This window comes from Amborella trichopoda, chromosome 11 (genome assembly GCF_054954075.1).
Source record: "Amborella trichopoda isolate Santa Cruz 75 chromosome 11, AtrichopodaSantaCruz75HAP2 v2.0, whole genome shotgun sequence".
In the NCBI taxonomy this organism is placed as follows: Eukaryota; Viridiplantae; Streptophyta; class Magnoliopsida; order Amborellales; family Amborellaceae; genus Amborella; species Amborella trichopoda.
Window position 1 is genome coordinate 7,050,774 of NC_142346.1, and position 23,366 is coordinate 7,074,139.

The following is a 23,366-nucleotide window of genomic DNA, read 5'->3' on the forward strand; positions in this document are numbered from 1 at the left end:
TCTCTATATTTAAGAATTTTTAAAAGTTTTTAAAATTTCGTGATGTCATTCCATTTAATTCATCTTTTAAAGAAAATTTACAAGTAAGTTTAATATTTTTTTATTGAATTTTTAAATACTTGAACATTTTACTCTCTTTTTTTTTAAGAGAATAGGGAGTACAAAACCATATAGTGAAGAATTATTTATATAGGATGAGAATTTTTAAATACTTGAACATTTTACTCTCTTTTTTTCTTTTTTTAAGAGAATAGGGAGCACAAAACCATATATTAAAGAATTATTTATATAAGATGATGAAATTTACTTGAATTAATTATAAAAATTTTAATATTTTTAACAAGTTATGTCCCTTTTGTTATCTCATTCCAATGTTTTCAAACTTATACCTATTATGTTATCCTTTTCAATGTTTACAGACTTTGTTACTTCGACATAACTTTCGACTACCTTGGAATAGTGACTATACGTAAAATATATTCTAGATAATTAATTGAATATTTATTTAATCTTTAATCTCTTCTTACATTTGTGCAATACATTAATGCACACGTATAAGATGCTCCTGCGGGAGCATATGCAACAACTCACTCAGGCAAAAAGTGCAAGGCAGAATTTTTTTGAACTAGAGTTTTGGGATCCATCTCTCTATACACCCATTTTGAATTGGTTGTATTTCTAAGTTCCTTAGCTTGAAAACCTAAAATATAGTAAAACCTTAAATCTTGAGTGTAAACCAATAATTTCCTAAAACCGTAAAAAAAATAGACCAAAATAATCTAATAAGCTATTGGGCATACTAAGCCTTAGTGTACCTGTACCTGTACCTGCAGTCTATATGCCCTAACCATGGCACATATTCCTTATAAAACCCTGAAATGAAATCTATTAGGACTCTTAAATATATTAAAATTATGAAATAATCGCATAAACCCCCTCTATAAAATTATAATTTCAAAGAACCTCCTAGTCCTATAAATATCATATGAAACCCCGAAAGTTAAACAAAAAAAACGTTTAACCCCCTCTTTATCTTTTGTATCGTCCAAATTACAAAATTTACTTTTTATTTTCTAATAACCTCCTCATAAATATCGAGTTTATGATGCCCCTTTAACTTACTTTGAGGTTCACGAGATGAGAGAGGGATAAGTATTTAGGGAAAGCTGCTAGAGAGTGAGGGAGGTTATTTGGAATTATAATATTAGAAATAGGCGTTTACTTTTTTCTTTTTTTTTCCTAAAATTATACAAAATCAATTTACGATAGTAAAATTAGAATTCAAATGATATTAAAACTGTCTCGAGTTCTAATCATGTTAGATATCTTCCAAATAGGCTCAAATCAATATAAGATCGAAGTAGCCCCAAAAACAAGGCGTGAAGAGTTAGAGATGCTTGGTGCCATGAAGACTGTGACGCAAATCATGTCATGATATATCCAACGGTCTAAAGTAATTACGTTCACGAATGATCCAAATACGTTTGAAACTGTTTAAATCAACATATAAAAGGGCCTTTTTTTGGGTTATAAGTTCATATCAGAAAGTTCAGAAATTCAGGACAATTCATAGGAATTCAAGAGAGTTCACAAAATCTTGGAGAAATTAGATCGAAGAGAAACCCTAGCCTTAGGAGAATCAAACCCTAAAACCTTGAGTAAGCTTAAACCCTAGGTCTTGGCACCTAAGCCCCGGAAGATTAATTCACCTTATCAATTTCACTCCGACAATAATTTCAACAAATTCTTTCAAGAATGAGAAGACAAGGGTATAAACCTAAACCTCGGTCTACAAAAAGCTCCCAACTATGTGTTTCAGGTTTATAGGGTGAATAGGCCCGGCTCTAGTAAGAATATTTTACTTTTTTTTATTTCTTTTAATTATCTTAGAAATATATGTTTTGCCTCAAAATATGAGATGGCACTATCGATGATCTGAAGAGAAATTGGTCTCTCAAGACTAACTCGTTTCCGAATTGTAATTAAACCGTCTCTACATTTATTAAATTAACTAATTCAAAGCATAAATCATAAAGAATTTCATGCATAAATCTTATTAGGATTTGGCTATAAACATACCTATCATCAGATGATTATTTTCAAGGAAAAATTACATCTACCGTTCCTAAACACCTAGATCCGCCCTTCGAAAATTGTAGGTTCTTGTTCAATCTTGAGAACTTAATTTTTTGAGTCACACAAATAGTCTTATTCAATTTTATATTTCTTTGAGGTTGGTTATTAGGTTATATAGTCTACGTCCCAAAAACTTAGGGTTCAAAATTTTTTCCTAACATGAGTTTTACCCCAAGGGAATAAATGCACAATACACTCGTGCAGGAGCGACAAATCTTTTCCCCATATTGATTTGTATGAAAAGACATTAAGCTACCAAAATGGACATGTAAATGATGTTATCTACATTCAAATCTATTTTTAAAAGGGTGCAATTTCTATAAGCTATCAAACTTAAACGAAAACATGTAGTTCTGGAGCTCGAAAATCTTATGATTCCTAAAAGCCTAGTTTTACCTCTAAATATGAAATTTAAGGCAAAATGATGTAGATCAAGTAGATCTATAAACACTAAATTTTTTTTAAATAGATGGTTTAGATAATATGTTACAAGATGCACTAATTTTAGGTCATAAAATCATTTTTTTTCTTTTAAAATACTCATACATCTTAAAGTCGATATGATTAATTATAGGATTTTTTGATATCATAGCAACATTTACAAACGGATTTTTGACTTGCATATTACTTTATGGTTTAAGGTTGATGCATTGTTGTTTATAGTCAAACGCGAGTCTTTTGATGAAATCTTTTATTTATGCTTTGAATTTAATCAACCAAAATTTGATTGAGATGTGGATTCCTTTGTACAATGCTTAAAAAACAAACCGATCTAAATTTGTGGCCTCCTTCCTACACATTGTCGGCCATGTTGGCTTAAAATCACATAAAAGTGAATAAGAAAGGGTTGTGTAGAAAGGAAAGCTTTCCATGTTCCCCCTACATCATAGAAGTTCTATGTTCTCTCACCCGTTTAGGTGTTGATTTAAAATGGAGGGCTGACATTCATTCCCTCGAGTTGTCACAAGATGGGGTCACAAGTCAACCGGTAACCCATTTTGAAATAAGTCCATACTAGGGCGAGAGAGAGAAACCCATTTTTAGGGAGAGAGAGCGCACCAGAGAAGAAGGGGAAATAGGGTTTCTTGGAGGAGAGAAAGAGCATGCAGATCAGAAGGAGAGAGGGTTTCTTGTAGGAGAGAGAGCATGCAGATCAGAGGGACTAAAACCCACTTTCAAAAATCTGTTATCTCCATTATCCGTTCTCCATTACCAACACCCCGTGACCTCATTTTCTCTCTCTTGAAGAAATGCATGAAAACATCCCAACCGAAGGGTTTTCTGGAAGAAAGAGAGAGCACGCAGATTAGAGGGAGAGAGGACTTATTGGAGAGGAGAGAGAGAGCATGCACCATTAAAAGAGGGAGAGAGAGGTTGTTGGAGAGAGATTTTGTTTTTCAGAGAATTAGGGCAGGAAGATCCTAGAAAGAGAGAGTCCAAAGGCGGGCAAGAGGCAACATGGTCATCCCGAAAACAGGATCTACTCTTCGTCGTGCCCAGGCCTCTAGGTCAGCACCCAAGGCTCTCATCTTCGTCGTTAATTTGCATATCCCAGTTTTGATATTTTTCAATTTTTTTTAATTTAATTTTAGATGTGTGTTTGCTTGTGTATATGTTTTAAAGTAATCTCTGTAGCATCATTTGTGAAATTTATAGCTCTTTACTCTCTTTCTCTAGCATTATTTGTAAAATTTAGAGCTGTTTATTATAACTCTCTCTATCTTTGTTTCTTGAATGCTACTAATTTTGTGAATTTTGTGAAATGGTGTTTGAATTCTAAGGCCTTTGTTAAAACTGTGCTGAACGATTTGTACTCAAATTGTAGCGAGATTGGAAATGCTCATAAGGTGTTTAATGAAATGGAGGCTAGGGATGCAATCACTTTTACCGCAATGATTTCAAGTCATTGCAGGATTGGTGAATTGAGTTTTGCTCAAGAACTCTTTGATGCCATGCCTGAGATAAACCATGAAGCTTTGATTGGTGGCTACTCAAAGGGTGGTGATATAGAAAAAGCAGCTTCACTCTTTGATGAAATGAGTCATAAGGATTTGGTTTTTTGGACCACCATGACCTCTAGATTTTCAAAAAGGGAAGGTTTAAAGAGGCATATGTGTTCAAAGAGATGGGGGTCAAAGTTGTGAACCCTAATGCAGTAACCATAGCTACAGTGATCTCAGCTTGAGCACACCTAGAGAGCTTTGATTTAGGGAGCGAGATACATAAATATGTTAGCCTAAATGGTTTCAATCTTGATGTCTTTAGAGGATCATCTTTGATAGATATGTATGCAAAACATTCTCAGGCCTAAGCATTGTATCTCATTGTCTACAATGTTAGTTTTTTTTTACTTTCTTGTGATCGTAATACAACAATAATAGTTTTCTTACTTTTAATCTCTTGAAACATCAGGGTGGAAGCACCATAGGGTAGTATTCTACTTTGCATCAGACGATCCCTTACATCCTGACTCATTGCTCTATAAATTTGTACATGGTGACGATGCATCTGGAACGCATCCTAGGGCTGCTTTCGATTTCATCAACCTCCAAGTCACTTAAGAATTGGAATTTAACACAAAAATGCCCCTCCTCAAACAACGATTAGAAATAATTAAAATATTTCTTTTCTCTTCCTTCTTGTTTATTTTTTCTTCTCTCTCTATACTCTCTTCCCTACATAAACGGAAGCTTTGGTGATGCTGGTGGTAGCAGTGCCTCTTGTGAGAGGCTAAGTGGCTCATGTACATTGCCTTGTGACATTCATACCAAAAGATCAACAATCAAATTGCCGCTTTGAAGGGCCTTGATGACCCTTGGGTCTCGCCCATTGTATTTTCTTCTTGAACCAGGGGCTCTGTTTTGAGGGTGGAGGGAAATTTGTTTTGAAGACGCTTTTCATTGTTGTACTTTATATGATTAAGATGGGAGTCTTCATAATTTTATTTTGAAGAGTGATCAGTCTGTTTTGATTTGGGGAACACATTTTTTTTTTTTTTTAATTTGGGGAAGGGACTTGTAGTGTGTCAATAATGCCTCTTCTTTGTAATTTAAGGAAAGAAGAGACCTGTGGAGTAGCTTCCTCTTTTGTAATCGAGGAAATTAATAGTCAATTGTTGCAGACTCATTTTTCTTTTTTCTCTCTAAAATTGCTCTTTGTATCTCTAAAACCAGCTGGAAGAGACACTACAGATTGACTTTTTGACCTGTAGCACCTTTATTCTGTTTCTCTCTACCATGGCAGTGGTTGAAAATCTCAGCATTCCTTATTCAAATTTCAGAAAATCTCTCTATGTCTCCATCTGTCTCTTGCATAATTGTATTTTTCTCTATCTAAATTTTTTACCGTCTAGTTTGCTCTCTCATCACATGACTTCTTCACGAGATGTAGTTGGGAAATCCATTTTTTCTGACCTTCATGTCTAAATAAATTGCACTCTCTCTCTCTCTCTCTCTCTTTTGAATGACCTATTGGGTGTAATCATCTCTCTTTCTAAATTTCTGCATTTTCGCTCTGTCACAACCCAAGATTTATAATACTGGAATCCCTGAGATATAACAGTCTATCTTTAACAAAACGAAATTTTTCTACTTCACTATTTATTGCACTAAAACAGATTTTTCCATTTCTAAGAGTTTGTACAAAGTCTACTCATAACTAGTATTAACATGAAAGTTTAGATATACATCTATTGATAGGACAAAATTTACAATAGTGAATTTGAACAAAAGTCACAAAGAGAAAATTTCATCATAACGATGACTTCTCCCAAAGTTGGCCATGTTGTGCCTTCAACTAGGGAAGCTGCAATTACCCTGAAAATTTTTTACCATAGTTTGATGAGTTTGGCTACTCAGTAAATTATCATTATAGTCCTAAAAAATAATCATAGTCGGGAGATGTAAGCATTTTCAAAAAGGAAGGTCTATTAGAAACAATGGGAGCAAAAAGCATTTATGGATAACAATTTCACTTTCAGAATTGCACAATTAAATATAATCCAAATGATTGAAATGCATATAAATATTTTAACAGCAATGCATAACTCAAAGGATTTCACAAAATACTCTACTAGCGTCCCAAATATGTCACCTATATACCCCACCAGCATCTTGGATGGGTCCAAACAATCCTTGCAGGTCCAAACATACCTCACTGGTGTCCCAGATGAGTCCAAATAATCCCTACCGAAGTAACCAGATAGGTCCAAACAATTCCTGCATGTCCAAACATACCTCACCGGCATCCCGATGAGTCCAGATAGTCCCTAGCGGCATAACCGGATAGGTCCAAACAATCCCTGCAGAGCTGAACGTATCTCACCGGCGTACCTGATGAGTCCAAATAGTCCCTATCGGCGTCCCGGATAGGTCCACACATACTTAAATTATCTCAGAAACTTTTTAACATCAGAAAGCATCAACATCGTATATTCAAAGTATCAATGAAATCATTAACAAGAATTCACTTGAAGCAATTTAAACAATTACTTTCATTGAAATATTTGTAAATAACAAATTAAACAATTTGGATAAAAATTGCAGAAAGGTAGCAGATCAACATGTATATTTGAAATGAAATCCAATAGGCAATCGATTATCAATTATAGAAATCCAAGGTTGAACACATAAATATCACAATTTTATGGAATGTAATTTCGTACTTAATTATTTTACAGGAATAGGTAAAACTTATGATATCTAAAATTCATAGACAAACAAAAATACAATTAAATACAAAATTACGTAAATCTCACAGTATTGGCAGTATTATAATTAATTGTTGAAATATCGATTTTTCACATAATGATTTTACCATAAATGACATCACTTACACATAAATTTTACATTGTCTAAAAGTCATAATAATAGGCAGAAATTTTATGTTTAATAATTTACAATGTCTAAATTTCTAATAATAATAATTTTAACAGAAATAAAATGATACCATATGGGCATAAAATTACAGTATAAAAATGGTGAACATACTATTTTTTCAAGATAATGAGATCATTTACCTATAATATTTGAGAGGAAACTTTCGGTAAAATTCGGCTAGAGAGAAGGAGTTCACTGCGTTATTTAATTCACAAAGAGGGCTCAACGTTACTGAGAGAGAGGGGCGTAAGAGAGAGTATTTTTGTAGAGAGAGAATCCAACTCGTTCTCCTCTTTTAAAACATAAAAAAAATATTATATAATATATTATTAACCCACATCATACATGAGTACATGAGGTGTTTAATAGGTGTTACATTAACACTTGAAGCCCACGTCCCTAGAGGACCCTATAGGACGTGGCACAAGAAACAAAAGGTCAAGGTAAAAAGAGTAAAAAAAAATGATGGTCTTAAGGACCAAATTATTTGTATGGACCATCAAAGGTAAAACGTTTTCTTTTTTTTTTTTTGTTTTTTTTTTTTTAAGTTTAGGATTGTCTCACACTCTCTAAATAGGTGGGCACATCAATCCTACTGTGAACTTTAGTTTGTATTTGGCAAAGAGGGTGTCCCTGATAGGGGCAATGATGAACATGGTCACCCAGTACTTGGATCATAGTATCAGCATGGTTAAAGGCTTTTAGAAATCATATTATCATGGTTATGGAGGACAGGCCTATGAATTGGCCTCAAGTTGCAATAAGGGAGTTGGGTTAGGAAAGATTACTGGGACTTCCCTGCTAGTTCATAGAGAGACGAGAGATTAGAGAGAAGAAAGCTTTGGTTCAATTGGCTATCAAAAGTATCCTTTCCCATCAACCATTCCACCACAAAGTTCCCACCAAAACTATAATCTGAGTATTGGAAAGCATAGAAAAAAAATATTGATTTCATTAATCAATTTCACAATGTCTTCATTAATTTCAATTTAAAAAACAGCAAAAGACGTCAAGCCTAAAAAATATCACCCAGATCAAATTTCTTGAATGGGTGGATAGGATGCCATGGTCTAAGAAGTGTGACGAATTAAGCTATACAAAAATTCCATTTGAAGATATTCAACATGCACTTTGAAACTATGCAAAATTTTACTTGCAATATGGATTTGCAATATATGGAAGCTATACAAAAATTCCATTTCGAAGCTCTATTCCAAGATAAAGTCTCCCCCACTAGCATTGGGGTTGCAAAAACTTTCTAAGATGATGAGCTTGATTGTTGAGCATTGGGCTTGCAAAAAATTTCTAAGATAATGAGCGTAATTATTAAGCATCGGGCTTGCAAAAAATTTATGAGATGATGAGCTTGAGGGTTGACCATTGCGCTTGTACAAAAAACTCCAGTCTTGTTTGTAAAGTTATGGCCTCTGCATTGACTTCTTGCATTGTCATCCAAACTGATATAGTCATCGAAGATTTAAGATATACATTCGCTCGGTAACCAATTGAAAATGGAAACCAATTGAAATGACAAAAGAATCCCCGATCAACATGGATCCTTAAAATGAAAAAATAAATAATATTAGTTCAAAGGTCTTGTTCTTAAAGTTATGGCATCTGCTTTGACTTCTTGTATTGTCATTCAAACTAATATAGTCATTAAAAATTTAGGATATACATTAGCTCAATAACCAATTGAAAATGACAAAAGAATCTCCTATCAACATGGATCCTTAAAATGACAAAAGAAATACTATTAGTTCAAAGCTTCAACCAAAAAAAAGTTTCCAATGATCCACAAATTAACTAAAAAATATTGCTTGGCCCTGATATTCACAAAAAATGGCAAAGATAACCAGTTCAAAATTCGTAAAATGAATTTTCCCCTCAATGGGTCCGAAAAACAATCATGAAACCATTACCTCAACTTTCATATTCAAGAAAAAATGGAAGCAATCCTATGCCTAATGGATTCTAAAAATTGCATAGAAACACTACTAATCTCCAAATATCACAAAAAAAATAGTAATCCAAAGATTTCACCAAAAAGCAACAAGCCCTCCAAAAATGGATTAAAAAAAGTAACATAGAAAACAATACTCAACTCCAAATTTCCATAAAATGGCATGAACTACTAAACTCCAAGACATCTTAAAAATAAAAAAGACACCACTTTTTACAAATTTCACATAAAAAAACAGCTATCAAACCTTCATAGCTCTAAATTTCACAAAATTAGTATCATTCAAAAAACAAAGATAGAAAGAGTGATAATAAAGTGGGGGAACATAGAAGTTCTATGATGTATGGGAAACATAAAAAGCTTTCCCTTTATGAGGGGAAAGCTCTCTATGTTCCCCCTCCATTTCATCAAACACCTTACGAGCATTTCCAATCTCGCTACAATTTGAGTACAAATCGATGAGCGCAATTCCAACAAAGACCTTAGAATTCAAACCCTATTTCACAAAATTCACAAAATTAGTATCATTCAAGAAACAAAGATAGAGAGAGTGATAATAAACAACTCCAAATTTTACAAATAATGCTAAAGAGAGAGAGCAAAAAGCTATAAATTTCACAAATGATGCTACAGAGATTACTGTAACACATACACACAGGCAAACACACATCTAAAATTAAATAAAAAAGAAAATTAGAAAATATTAAACCTGAGATTTGCAAATTAACGGCGAAAATGAGAGCCTTGGATGCTGACCTAGAGGCCTGGGCACAATGAAGAGCATACCCTGTTTTCGAGATGACCGTGTTGCCTCTTGCCCGCCTTTGGACTATATCTCTCTAGGATCTTCCTGCCCTAATCCTCTGACAAACAAAATCTCTCTCCAAGAACCTCTTTCTCCCTCTTTTAATGGTGCGTGCTCTCTCTCCTCTCCAAGAAGCCCTCTCTTCCTCAAATCTGTGTGCTCTCTCTCTCCTCCAAAAAAACCTTCGGTTGGGTGTTTTCAAGCATCTTATCAAGAGAGAGAAAATGAGGTCCTGGGGTGCTGGTAATGGAGATAACGACGTTTTGGAGGTGGGTTTTAGTCCCTCTGATCTGTGTGCTCTCTCTCTTCTCCAAGAAACCCTCTCTTCCTCTGATCTGCATGCTCTCTCTCTCCTCCAAGAAACCCTTTGTTCCCTTCTTCTCTAGCATTCTCTCTCTCTCCCTAAAAATGGGTTTCTCTCTTTAGTACGGACTTATTTCAAAATGCGTTACCGGTTGACCCCGTGCCCCCCTTTTGTGACAGCTTGAGTGAATGAATGTCAGCCCTCCATTTTAAATCAATGGCTAAAAAAGTAAGGGAACATAGAACTTCTATGATGTAGGGAGAACATAAAAAGTTTTCCCTGTAAAAAAACCAAAATAAAGCTTTTAAAATATTTTAGTCAGCCCCACAAACCTAGTGCCTAGAGTTAGGGCTTAGATCAGACTTATGCGGCAAAGGCTTCTTTCTCTTCGACCTTTTACATTTATCTTGAACCAAATAACTTTTTAAAATTAAATATTGAATGTAGATTGTGACCTAGGCTTTGCTGATGGTTATATCTTGAAGGTTTTATTTTTGTTTTTTAAATAAATTCTAGGGTTTTAGATGTGTAGATACCCCTTTCCCAGTTGAGGGAATTCCAAGAAACCAAAAACCATGAAACTATACGGATCTTAACCACTCACTTTCTCAAACTTAAAAATAAGACTGTAGATTCACCTAAATGCCTTAAATTAGTTGTCCTAAACAACCATAAGCCTAATAAAAAATTGGAAACTAACCTATAAGCAATTCTGAGACCAAGAACCCTGAAAACTAACACTAAATTCCAAGCCTTATGGATCCCTGAAAACTCGATTACATTGGTCCAAAATATATTTTAAATTGTATAGAAGGTCATAAGCTTTCCAATAGTCCAAAAATCGTTGAAATCCAGTTTGGATATTATAACTCGAACAAGTTTGTTTGCATAAATTCTATTTCACTGCACAAGCAAAAAAAGTTCACTCAAAAAGCTTATTTTTGACGAAATTTTCCAATAAGTAGCACTGTGTGCGACCTAGCCTTTTTCGCATGCGAGTAACTTTTTCTCACTACTCCAAACTCGCCCAAAACGTTCCAAAAATGCCCATTTTTACTAAGTACATACCCCACGTTCTCCGAAATACCTTTTGTCACATATGAGTTAGGTTTTTTCACGTGAGATTGATGACTCAAATTGAGCTGCCAACTATTATCATGGTGTTTTCCTATATATATATACCTCAATTTCAAACCATTTGAGAGTATGAAAGGCTTCTATTTGACTCCGAGTCCTAATTCTACCAAAAATACCAATTTATCCATATACTTTAGAAACCCTAGTTTCGACCTAAACCTATCCCTAGGCCCCTCAGATCCCCTAATAACCATAGAGAACTCAGACCTATCCAACTTTTATAAAGACATCAAAAGTGCTAAAACCGCTTCAAATACCAGCACAGACGGTACATTCACACTCACCTCGAAGGCTCACCAATCTCTAATCAAACTCAGTGAATTTCACATGTCTCTAACTCAACTCTCCGAAAGCACATGGGAACGGTCCTCTCACACAAACAACTTTGATTCAAGCTGCCAACTCCGTGTGTCGGACTTGTGGGACCTGCTTCACTTCAAGTAGGCCTACACCCTCTTTTTTCTCTATTTTCTTATTTATTTATTTTATTCAATTTACTTTGCTTTTATATTTTCAAGTGTTTGGGTATTAATTATGACCTACCCTAAATTTTGACCTACCCTACATCTTTGATAAAACTATATTCTTTAACATACTCGTATTTCCTTACTTGTCCGAAAAGAAAAAGGGGCTTTCCTCACTGAGGGTATGTCTTTAATAGAGCAGAATAACGACTCAGGATTCATGCATCCAACCCCAATTAATTGGAAAAAAGATATGATGATATTGATGATGATGACTCTTATTAACTTACTAGGTTACACACGATAAATACTACATCCATACTAAATTATTAGACTCCCATAAATTTGAGTTGATATTTCTGTAAACTCATGAAGTACAGGGGATGGCATCTATGACCCCTAGTCTGAATATAGTTCTAAAATATGCATTAACCTTGATTTTCCTAATACGAGACTATCCAGTGAATTTGCCCATTATGAGACTCTTCGTTGAATCTAGTGCTTATACCACCAATGCTCGAGTGATATCATAAATAACTCCTACTACTCCTTTTCAAACATTCAAATACGTAACCATCTACCCTCAAATATTATTATTTACAAAATACCCCTAATTATTACTCGCATCTTCTAAAGCCGAGAGGTCCGAAGATTTGTGAACACATTCCAAAAGACTATATACACTAAACTTGTCGAAAGAATAAAACCTTCCATTATCCTGAAGAAGTATACTACATCCTTCTAGAATGATGTGCCTCATAAAGATGACATGGAATACGTTCAAGATAAGATGAACACTCCAAAATCCATAAACAATCGTGCAAGATTACGTGTCATCATCAAAGCAAAACACGAGAACCACTATACACACTACATCGCAACTACCGCATACGATCGAGAGCTAGTAATCAAAGTGTTTGACAGCTATAAATAGCCCCATTAAAGACATAGATCAAGACAAGCAAAAGAAGAGAGATAGACTAAGAATCACGGTCACAAACAGATAGTAGGCAAATTAAAATTTTTATATATGTTTTATACGGTATTTGTATAAAAGTACAACAGTAAGATTTACTTGCTAGTCCTTCCTTCTATATTTCTCTTTTTTTATGGATTCATTTGTGAATGAATAAATAGAGGTATTTCACATCTCCATTGTATGAAATAATCAATATAATTAACAAGGTGTCTTTGGATACCTTGGCACTGCTTGTTCCCTAGAAATAAAATAAAGCTCTGGTCATGGATATAGCCTGGCAGAGTGATTGTTGAAGTTCTTTCAAGTTTGTTATGTGTTCTTCACACATTTCAACTCAAAATCACCCCAACACCAAAACATTTCCTAAAAACAAGCCTAGTTTTCCTAATTTTTCTAAAATTTTCTCTTTTTAGTTTTAAGTGATTCTTAGCCGGTGTGGCCGGCGGCTACCAAAGAAGGTGCCTTAAGGTTGTTTTTCTTTTGTGGCCCGTAATTTGACGGAGCTCTTAATCTGTCCATGATAAAACAAGGCAAATTCTCTATCGAAATTTCACATATAAACAAAAGGTTTAACGGCCGGTGTAGTTACAGGAAATTAGAGTTCAATGGCCTAGGCTTTCTAGGATTTTTAAGGCCAGGGGATCAGGGATTAATAGATTCAAGGATTGTAAGATTCCTAAGTTTCCTTAGGTTTCCGTTAGAATGCCCCCTTAAAATTGCATCCGAGTTATTTATAGGTTAAAGGTTTCTAGAAACTATCGTAGATTTTTTGAAACTGCCGGAAAGTCGATGGCGTGCGTCACTTATCTTAGTGCCTTTAGCGACACGGTCCGTGTCACTGAGCCCTTTGTAGCTCCGGACCATGCAAAAATCCATGGCTTCCATTTTGTGGTCACCCAATCATATCTGCACATGTTTTAGGGGTTCCCTTCAGTGATCCCCCTACTTGAATTGAAATGTCTCTATTTTGATATTATGTTTTTTAAATTAAATTTAGGGAAAATATCTCCGTACTTTTTATTTTTAGATTTAATTTCACAATAGACCTAATGTTTTAAAAGATATCTTAAAGCATAAAAAGTATAGATTTTATTTCTTGTAGCTCCTTGAGTTAATTAAACTTGTTTTTTAAGCCAAACAAATCTAAAAAGACATGTCTTTTCCAAAAACCATCCTCCCAAACTTCTAGAAAGAGAGAAAGGCTTCACGGAGGTAAGAGGTTTCCGGGATGAGAGAGAGAGGTGCTTGGAGAAAAACAGGAAGACAGAAAGAGTGAGAGAGACACAGGAAGAGAGAGAGAAAGAGACAAGTTTGGGGTATATAAATGAAGAGAGAGAAAGGATTGAGTTTAAAAATAGCATGTCTTTCTCATATTTATTTAGGTTAAAAGATAGGTTTAAAGTGATCAAGGAGTTAGAATATATCTTTTGAAACTTTGGGTTTCTCAAGATATGAAACCTAAAAATATAAGATATGAAGATATTTTCCCTTAAGTTTAATGCATGTATCCTCAAGATTTCCTAGGTATTATGGACTGTGGTTATGATGCATTGGGTATACCAATGCGGCCCTAGAACATATTATGAGTTATTAGGAATTTTCTTAGCCAAAATTCAAGGTGCGGTGTAAACTTTAGGCCTATCAACATATCAAGCTTGCCACGTCCCTAGCTTGGCCTTTGGCCCCATAAAATCGGTTCAGGCCCAGCCCTAGTCCTGTCAAGGCTGCGATGGGCCGAAAATAAATAAAAAAATAAAAAGGAAAAAAAAGAAAAAAGAGGTTCGGGCAAGGTTTGTGGCCTTGGTCTTAGCCCAGTCTTTGAGCTATGGTGGCTGGGCCCTACCCTAGCCCTCGAGCCACTTTTTGTGGCTCAAACCCTAATTGTTTTAGGCCGGGCTAAGAAAACGAACCCATTGCCAGCCCTAAATTTTTTCTTTACTTAAATCCATATGAGTACCTTCTATTTTACTGCTCTTAAGGCATGAGAAGATAACGATAGATAAATATAGATGATGCAAAAGCTACAGTGTTAGCAGATGTCATGTTATATTATTTCAGTGAAAAATTTATCAAAATGCAGCTAATACACCAATTATTTAATATTTTACTCATTTGTATTGATTTAATTTCAAAATGCCCATCAAAATATACATGATTTTGAAGTTGAATAGTTGGAAAATTGTTAAAATGTTAAATATTTGAAAAGTGAGATGTATTTTGATAAATCTCTCTATTTGTAATTCAAAATAGTATTAATTGGATTTTATAAGAAAACAGAACGAAAGGTTTTCTATCCATCTGTAAGATCAACATTATTAAAAGTGCACATGACTAAAAAAAATCAAATATATGGTGTAAAAAAAAATATTATATAGATATATATTTTGAAATTTAAAATTTTATTTTATTTTTTATATTCATGATCACCATGGCCTAGATCATGGATATCTAAAATCTCAAGACTAAAATCCATCTTTAAGATGTACTTTAAAGGGTGGGAGCACGTGTACAAATTAGTCGATTGGCTCATAGAAATCCCATCAAAATAAAATAAAAAAATTTATCAAAATAACTGCAAGAGATTAATTATTTAACACTCTACACAATGACGGCTATTCCAACTCAAGGTCATGTGTTTTTTCTTAGTATTTTAAAATTAAACCAAAATATATAGATAAAGTGTTTATTTATTTATCTCTTGTGAGTAATTTGGCAAGCTTTCTACTTCAATATAAAACTAATTTAATATTTTGAATTACAAATATAGTGACCTTACATCATAGGAATGGCAAACCCCTTATCTTATACTAGTAAGATGCACATGTTTCACAGGTCTCATCAAAATGTTTCCTGAATATATGTTAATCGATATAAATATTGTGAGATAATATAATAAATTAAAAAAATATGATTGTTTCTCTCTCTTTATATTGTAATTGAATATTAAACATAAGCTTAGCAAATTGAGCAAATTGAGCAAATTATTTATGAGATATTTAAAATAACATATAAAAATTACCGTAACAAATTAAGTAACTTAGAGATGATATTATTATTGTTATAATTCAATTAAAAATATAACTCATTTGTAAACTAATAGCATGCACCTGCGTTGTAGGTGTTATTACAATGTTATCATGTAATATTTTTTTAATAATATTTCATAAGAAAAACAAATTTACTAAATCTAAAATAAAATCATAGAATAAAACAAAAATTAAACTAAATTCCACAATAAAATCAAAGTAATAATTTCTTACACATGTAGTGAGAAGGTGAAAGAGACAAAATATTTTTCATAGTGAAACAAAGATGAAATACTTGTCATGAAAAAAAAAAATGATTGAAATACTATTTAATTGAATAGACATAAATATAGAGAAATGAATAAATTAAAATTTTAATATATCAAATTAAATAACATAGAAAGGATATTATTATGATTATTAATTCAATTATAGCAATATTTATTACTTATAAAAATAAATTTATATTATATAATATTCATCTATTATTAAAAAATAGATTAATATCCAGTTTGGTACCTTAGTGTATTCAAACCAGATAGAAAAATGTAATTGCTTCCCTGAACAAAATCTCATAGAAAATCTCACACGTGTATAGGGAAGCAAACACCGCAGCAGACAAAATGGCGAACATTAGTTGCCATATGACTTCATATCAAGAGTGGGATATGTACCCAAATTATGTTGAATATCATATCTTATGGGATGCAGCTGGAAGACCGAGATACAGATTTAAGTAATAGATTATGGGATGAAGTATCAGGGTTATAAATTTGCCATTTAGATTGATCATGGGAGTGAGTTTGGATTTTTTGTCATGACTTCAGTCCTCAACGCTACTGGCCATGCCGTAGGCGATAATATCAGGAATTTTGTTTTCCACTACTCAATTGTAATGTAAGCTACCCTCTATATCTTTTATATATATGTTTTTTTAACGAAAATTTTTTTAATGAAAATTGCTTACTTCTAGAAAAAAAAAATTAAAATAGATTAATATGAGGATTAATCAAATTGTATTTAATTTCATTATACTAAATAAATTATAGTATTTTTTAATTAATTATAATTATTATTATCACATACTAATCACATTTATTATAATAGTTATGACTTCTAATTAATACAATCAAATTAATTAATTATCACCATGTTAATTACACTTGACAATTATTATTAATTGATATAAAGTGTATAGAAATTGTAAATTTTTTAAATAAAATTATAATTTCATTAATTCCACTAATGGAATTATAGTAAATAATTATTTAATAATAAATTTTTGAATAAAAAAAATATTATAAAGTCTCAATAACGTTAAATTTATGCATATCAATATCTAAAATCAAGATAATTATTACGAATATAAGTTTTTATTATAATATATTATGTTCATTAATACCTTATATTAATTATAAAGCATTTTTTTAATATATATATATATATATATATATATTTATTTATTTATTTATTTATTTATTTATTGTTATTACTAATAAACGATGATAATACATTATTTATGTAAGTGTTATTATATTATTGTAATTAATTATTATTGTCAAATTAATATTATGCTAATAAATTAAGTAAAATATATAATTGTGATTATTGTATGCAACACTATAGTTATGAAAATAAACACAACAATTAGAAAATACTATTATCATTATTCAAAGTACTTAACTACAATTACTCAAGCCAAATGATATTTTGTTATTCAATTAATTCAAATACATAATTTTTATAATCGTATGCAACAATATAATTATGAAAATAAACACAACAATTATATCATTAATCAAATTACTTAGCCACAATTAATCAAGTGAAATGGTATTCTTCTTTATTTCTGATCCACACAATAAATTAGATTTCTAAATTTAATAAATAAAATATAATTAGGTTAAATAGCAAACATCACAAATAAATTATTGGGCTTATGTGGCCTTTTAAATGCCTTATGAGTGCTTGTAAATTGAAATGATATAGTAGAACATGAACTCATTGAGAGTGTGGTCCCTCATGGACCATACTAAGCAAACAATGTTTACTGATACCGAACTGTGCTTGACAGTCTAGCCCAGTCGGTAGGGAAAAACCCATGTTACCTGGGCATAGAATATCAACCGATAAGAGTTCTAATGGGTCACCCCTTGATTAGGTCGGAGAATGCTCGGATGAGTGAGTCGAGGGACTACGTGATCCTTGTGTGTAATAGTAGCCTACAAAACGGGGGCGAAAGCCTCATCCATGTACCATCACACGACATGCATATTGATAGACAATTTCGATAAGGCAATCCACCTTTCAAGGTGAAGCGTATGCATGTGCGAGAGATACCTCTATGCACCATATGAGCTGTGGTCGCATCAAGTCTAGGTGACCTTGACTTGTCTCTAGGGGAGGACCTGAAATCCAAACTAGGATTGCGACACCTTGGCTCATCGGCCAAACTTTGGTGACCCGCTAATGGCCCCTGCTTGGACTGTAGGTCATGGGAAACAGTGGGTCGGTTCGATAAAGCAAGTGTGGTATCTAGCCCACTGTTGAACGTGGAGTGCCCCATGATTGTTGATTTAATTCCTAAGCCGTATAGATCAATTTCCCATCAAATTAATTTAATTATATTTGTTTTATGGTACAAATTATTTTAGAATTATTATTTAAATTTTTATGAATGTTTGGATATTTATTTAAGAAATTTGGATTTGTAAAATTAAAGATATTGAATTTACAATGGTTTAAATATTCAAATAAATATTCTAAAATTATTTTTATATAAAATAAAATTTCATGGGGGCCTATTGTGCACATGGGCCCGTCATGTTCTAGAAGGTGGGGCCCATACATGCCGTCCTTAAGGTAGCATACCCCACCTCTTGCCACTTTCTCTTTTATGCAAAGATTTTGTTTTGTGGTCCATGTGACCATATGTTATGGTAATAGTCAATTGCGACATGTGGCCAAACGTGACTTGGAAATATATTGACTAAATATTGATTTGATATACATTTGAAAGATTTTGTGAAAGTATGAAAAGGATTATGCTATTTTATGGTATGCATAATATTTTGATTGGATTTAATTTGATTTAATTTCTATTTATGGGAAAAGAGTTTAAGAAATGGGGATGATGGTTCATGCACCTTCCATAATGTTGATGGTTCATATACAGAATGGATGGCTCAGATCTTTCACCCCACAAATCATCATTGATCGACGGTCCACATTCAATCTCAATTAAGACGCAAACTATGGAAAACCCTAAACCCAAGTTTACACTATAAATAGAGGTGTTCCCCCTATTCTCTACACATCTCTCTTCTCTCTATCTTGTCTCTAAGAGGCATGCCGCACTCTCTATCCTCCCTCTCAAGACTTTCTCTCTCCTCCCTCTGAAGTCGCTCTCCCTAGACCTCTCGCTCGTAGCCTATCTCTAGAGGGGCACGCCCCAACTCTAGGTCACCTCCTAAGTCTCTCTCTCTCATCTTGAATAGCGTAAGGGTTGGGTCATATGGGATATGCCAAAATAAGTCTTGAGGTTAAGATTTGGGTCTGTTAAATTCTAAAAAAGTTTTATAGAATTAGTTTGGACTAAATTTGTTTTCTTGGTTAAGATTGAAACTAGATCGTCGATCCCAAGCAATGGGATGGTGGTAACTTGATGTGAGGTGTAATAAATCCGATTGAGGTAACCTCCGGCATTCTTCATTTTATTTTTTACAATTTAATCTTTATTTTCTCAAGCATAAGAAATGGCATCAAGGTTTTTAGGACCTTGGATTTGTTAGTTTTATTTTATGTGAAGCAAGAATTATTGTAGTAAGACTATTTGTTGTGATTTTTGTCAAAAGAAAAAGAAAAAGGAAAAAAAAGAAAATGAGAGAAAAAAAGAAAAGAAAAATGCATATTCCCTGGCAAGATCGCATTAGTCTTTCTTTCATAAATTCAAATATTAAACTACAATAAATAAATGAAACTCAATTTGTTATTTAGCATGTTAAAAGGGTATTTAAAATTTAACAGCGTCTAGAGATCTATGATTAACTCGTATAAAACTACAACAATTAGAAAATAAGGAAAATATCTCCATACCTCCAATTTTTAAGTTTTATATCTCATTAGACCCAAGGTTTCAAAACATATCTTGAGTCATAGAAATTCTAAGTCTTGTATATTCTAACCACCTAAACTAATTTTATCCCCTTTAAACTAATTTTTTTGCCCTAAACAAATATAATAAAGACATATCATTTCTAAACACCATCGTTTCTCTCTCTTTACATGATTTTTCCTTAAATTTCTCTCTCCATGACTTTTCCCAAACCCTCTCTCTCTCCCTATTTTCCCAGTTTCTCTCTCCATGGTTTGTTTTTCTTTATATATTTGCTTGATTTCTATTGATTGGTTGGATATTATTCACATGGATAATTAACTGTATGTAGATTGTGCCTGCTTTTGGAACCCAAAATGAGAGAGAGGGGTTTTGGGAAACACGGAGTAGAGAGAGAGCGAGAGATCTAGAGAGAGAAAGTCACAAAAATACAGAGAGAGAAGGGGTTTGGGCGAATCTCAAGGAAGAGAGAGAAAGAGAGAAATTTGGGAGGAATATATCACGTAACAAGATAAAGGGTTTAAAATAAGCATGTCTTTTTTTATATTTGTTAGGGCTAAAAAAATAATTAAAAGTGAGTAAAATTAGTCAGGGGGTTAGAAGATATATTTTAAATCCTTGAGTCTATTCAGATATGTAAACCAAAAATATGAGGTACGAAGATATTTCTCCTATAAAATATTAGTATCATTATTCAAATTACTCAACCACAATTACTTAAGCCAAATGATATTTTTCTTTATTTATGATTCACACAATAAATTAAATTTATATATTTAATAAATAAAATATAATGATATTTAATAGAAAATTACACAAATAAATATAGTACCAAGCTATAATAAATCAAAGAAACTCACTTTATTACTTAAAATATTTAGTAGGGTGTTCCAAATTTGATAGCATCTAAATTTGATATGGCAGTAGGTATAGGGCAGTCCGGCGTTTTGATATGGCGGTCGGTATTTTGAAGGGGCAGTGTGGTATTTTTAAATAGCGGTCCAGCATTTCCTTTTATTGAGATCCGAAAATGATTTATTATATGTAGGAAGGGTATTTTCGTAAAAAAATATTTTTTTTTATAAGGGGTATTCGTTAGAAAAGATTTTTTTTTTTTTAAGAAGTTGTTAGGAAAAGTTGGGTGGAGGTAAAGTGCGTAGAAAGTCCATTTTAGGGGGCTTATCCAATTTTCCCAATAAATTATCGTTGGTGTTTAATTTAATGACAGATTGTTAGAGAGATTTAAGGAGGTGGGAATCTTTGGTGAAATGTTTTTTAGAAAGAGAAAAAATAAGGAGAATATCACATGTCATAAAAATAGTACAAGTCTCCTTCTCCCTTAAAATAGAGGAGATAAATAATCAAGAATATTTAATGAGAACTCTGTTTTAGAAAGAGAAAAAATAGAGAGATTAACACTTGTGTCATAAAAATATTGCAAAAGTCACCTTCTCGCATAAAATAGAGTAGATAGATAATCAAGAATATTTAATAGCGTTATAAAATATGGAATAATTATTTGCACATGTACATATGGATATAACCATCAGTATAGGAAAACACTACGTAATGCCTATGCGAAAATAGGAAAACACTACTTAAGGCTTATGCGAAAATGAACCGTGATTTCGTCTATGTTCATTATCGTCCAAAATTCACCATACGGTCATAGTTGTCTGGTAGTATTTTATTTTTCATTGTTTTTATATAAATCGGAATGATTTGAAATTTGGAGCGCATGTTCAACAAAAATTGAATAATCTAATAAAAATATAAAAAAAATAATTCGAAAAAATTTAAATTGATCAAATTACCCCTGAAAATTTACGGGGGTATTTTATTAATTTATATTTTACGAAATATTTTTTCCATATTTTTATTGGGTGCTCCTCACTAAGATGTACGCACGTTCCAAATTTCAGATTATTTCGAATTATAAAAAATAAAAATAAAAATTTAAACATTATCAGACAATCGTGACCGTACGATGAACTTTGGATGGTGATGAGTATAGACGAAATCACTTATCATTTTCGCCTATTGGCGTTGGGAAGACTTTTCCATTAGTCATTAGAATAAATTAATAATATTAGGTTAAACCTTGAGTGTGCTTCATAATATATAATTAATATTTTTATAATAAATGAATGACTATTCTAATTTTAATTACGATAAATTTGTAACAAAAATGTGAGGTCTCACCGTTTTTTGTTAAATGATCCAGTATAGTTATTTTTGTTCATATACGCATACTCGCCACATTTATAATATCAACCAAAAATACATAAAAAAAAATAAGAGAATATATATCGAATGTATAATTATATTTTTATTATGAATACATATTTATACTCATATTAATATAATATATAATTATACTTACAGGTTTGTAATTTTTTTATTATATTCAAATGTAATTCCAATTATTTGTGTAAGTCATATTATTTAATACCATTACAATTATATTTTTTTCAATATGAATAATAATAATTAACAGAATCAAAATTATTAGTTATAATAATAGTAATTATTATTGATAAACAACACTAATTAATATAAATTATAAAAATTACAAAATTTCTATTATTTATGTCTAAATTTCTATTATAATTAGAATAAAGTAAATAGTATTTAATTATAATAGCTAATAATTAATTAACACTAAATATTGGTAAATTATAATAATTTTTTACTGATCAAAACTTAAATTTAAAATTTTTTGTAAAATATTTAAATTTTGATTATGAGGCATTACTTGGGCGTGAAAATTATTATATATAAGCTGTAAATTCTAAAATGACAGTAGGACATAAAGGATGTTTCTATTTATGCTTACGATAATTTGATAAAATAAGAGAAACAAATCTCTCCCTATTCTATGCATAAATTATTATTTTATTTATGCATATTTAATTCCTGTTATTTATGTTTTTATTACATGATTTTATTTATACCATTTAATGTATGATTATCATTTTTTTCAAATGTTAACTTTATGACCATATCTGTTTGGGCCAAATGTATTAGGACATTAATTGAGGGATAGAGATATGGATTATATAACATTTAATGACATGTAGGGAGGGAGATTTATAAGACATTAGAAGATAAGGACTCGGTTTCTATGCGGCAGGTTTATAAGAGATTAGAACATAAGGACTCGGCTTCTATGCGGCCATGCAAATGTAGAAATGCGGATCTATTAATAGATATATTTTTTGAAAGGCTTTTTGGGTTTAATTTTTAAGGATATGCAATTTCTAATATGGAGATCATAAATATGAATAAATAAATAAATTTTAAACATTAGGAATAATAATTCTAGTAAGAAAACATTTGGACAGTTAGTTTCCATTGTTTTTTACGCAGAACACCTACTTGCATCCATCTTAAAGATAGATGCTTTACACTTTATGGATCGCATATGTAGAAATGCAGTCCAGCCCGCATGAAAATATTTTCCATAAGATAAATATAGTAAAAGTTAAAATCAAGAAAGCAAATTAGAAATTCGATATTAATTGAGGGATATAGAGAGATTAATAGATATAACATGTAATG

At 32.1% G+C, this 23,366-nt stretch overlaps 2 long non-coding RNA genes across 3 annotated transcripts; one reads left to right on the forward strand and one right to left on the reverse strand.

Annotated features, from left to right (window-relative positions):
* The first annotated feature begins 3,163 nt into the window (after positions 1-3,163).
* On the forward strand, positions 3,164-5,248 carry LOC110008134 (uncharacterized). 2 transcript variants are annotated; one of them, XR_016044084.1, is made up of 2 exons: positions 3,164-3,644; positions 4,549-5,248. It is a non-coding gene; the product is annotated as an uncharacterized LOC110008134 (long non-coding RNA). The 2 variants fall into 2 exon arrangements; XR_016044083.1 differs by lacking the exon at positions 4,549-5,248 and adding an exon at positions 3,962-4,527.
* Positions 5,249-5,734: 486 nt separating this feature from the next.
* LOC148779713 (uncharacterized) lies at positions 5,735-10,228 on the reverse strand. The gene is made up of 2 exons (XR_016044081.1): positions 9,686-10,228; positions 5,735-5,951 (listed from the first exon to the last, which is right to left on the reverse strand). It is a non-coding gene; the product is annotated as an uncharacterized LOC148779713 (long non-coding RNA).
* Positions 10,229-23,366: the final 13,138 nt, after the last annotated feature.